The sequence below is a fragment of the Corylus avellana genome, chromosome ca1 (genome assembly GCF_901000735.1).
Source record: "Corylus avellana chromosome ca1, CavTom2PMs-1.0".
NCBI lineage: Eukaryota > Viridiplantae > Streptophyta > Magnoliopsida > Fagales > Betulaceae > Corylus > Corylus avellana.
Genome location: NC_081541.1, coordinates 36,487,356 through 36,489,570, shown reverse-complemented (window position 1 = coordinate 36,489,570; position 2,215 = coordinate 36,487,356).

Below are 2,215 nucleotides of genomic sequence, written 5' to 3'. Positions count from 1 at the left end.
AACTTCCAAAAGCAACTATCATTGTATAAAAAATGAGATCTGTTTTGTTTCATATTTTTACTTGTGGAAGTTATTTGAAATATATATATATATATATATACAATGATGGCACTAAAACTGATTGGGAGGTGATCTATTGATACTTAGCAGAAACTTTACAGAATAGGAGCAAAACACATTCTATATATATATATATATATATATATATATATAGAATGTGTTTTGCTCCTATTCTGTAAAGTTTCTGCTAAGTATCAATAGATCACCTCCCAATCAGTTTTAGTGCCATCATTGTCAATCACGGGTGGCGGGCACCATATAATATATTAATATGGCTCTCGAAATATCCACTTTGACTCGATCGACAGTAGAGTTTATGTAAAATAGGCCATATATTTTATTTTTCTTTATCTCTTTTATGCAAAATAGGCCATATATTATATTTGAAATATTAAAATGGACTTATCCAATGTAAACCCTTTTTCTAAAAGAGAAATTCAAAACCCGCAAACCACATCATCTTTAGAGGACTCATCTTGTGGCCATGGGAATGTATGTACCCTATTAGATCAAATAATGTTTAACAACACCAAATTGAAACAGAAGACCATTTATGATACATGTCTATTTCATCTAGGCATCAACCAAGAAGAAAACTTGCATCTTATTCATCTTGTATTAAGACAATTGTATAGTGATAGATTTCTATTAAATGTTCTTGTAAACACAACTCTTTTTTATTATTATTATTATTATAAATTTAATACACTTGAAGTAGACAAAATTACATAGAATTCTTTCTATCTTATACACCCCAATGGGCCCGTGGCAATCGGCATATGAAATCCACATATAAGGTGAAAAATCTTGCCCACTAAAATCCTCTTTATCATTCCAATTTAATTAGTCCATAATTGCACAATAAGATCATAAGGTGGCCATGGATTTGACTTGTATTAATAATTATGAACTTAAAGTTCATAATTATGGTTTCTATAATTATAAATACAAGTCAAATCCATGGCTGGATGTGGCCTGTGCGGCCACCCCAGCCAATGGGTGGCTCGACCCAGCCACCCAATCAATTTTTTTTTTTTTTTTTTTTAAAAAAATAAATAAATAAAAAATTGATTTTTAAGGGTTTATTATGTGGAATAATTTAGTGTGGTAGTGTTTTTTTCCTTGAATTTAGGTTTATTCTAAAATATTGAGGTGTCACTTAATGAGTGATGGGCACAAAGGGGTGGGTTTACATCACCTCCTTATAGAAGTCACTCTCATATGATATACCTCAGTATTTTTTTTATTTTATTTTTTCAAATTAATATATTAGTAGCACTTAGGAATGAAAAATCACAAACTAACTATTATACCTCAATTGTCATTCGAAATTCTCCAAGCTCACAATCGAATCGACGACTTTTCGACCCAAACACCGTTTCTTTTAGAGCATTCCTATTCAACTCTTCAAATTTAATTTTTCTTTTAAAAAATTGAAAAAAAATCACAAAAATGCCATTTTGTAAGAGAAGCTCTATACCCTATTTTAAATTTAACTCTTGTAAGAGAAGCTCTCCAAATACCAAAAGCCAAAAAGTGAAAGTTACAAGAACAAAAAAAAATAATAATATTTAAGTAGAGTAAAGAAAGATATTGAGAGTTTGATGTTTGGTTTCTCTTAAAAGTAGTCTCCAAAAAAAAAAAAAAAAAAAAAAGGGTTGAAGTTTCTCTTCAAATTAAACTTTTATTTGAATAGCTTACTAAGAACCTGTTTGGGATTGCGTTTGAGAAATAGAGATTTTAAGTCAAAAAGCATTTTTGGGCAAAAGCTTAAGGCTTAAGTACTTTTAATTTTTTTTACCAAACGACTACTTTTTTCTTTAAACCGACTTTATGAGTATTAAATGCACTTTTAGGCTCCTTAAACACAATTTCAAACAGGTCCTAAGAGTGTTGTGGCAGAACTATTAATAGACAAATTAAAAGTACTGATTCAACGCATTGGAGTTGGAGGTGTATGTGAAAAGGAGAGAAATTAAGCTCACTTTTTTATTAATTTTTGTTTTGATTTTAATTACCTCCAAAGAGAAAATAGGAAAAAGCTTCGCTTTCCGATCTAGTCTCTCTTGGGTGCCTTGCTCTGAAACTTTGGCATTTTGGTTTGATATTTGTTCAAGTTGATCCCAGGAAGCTTCAGATACAACGAGAAAGAGAG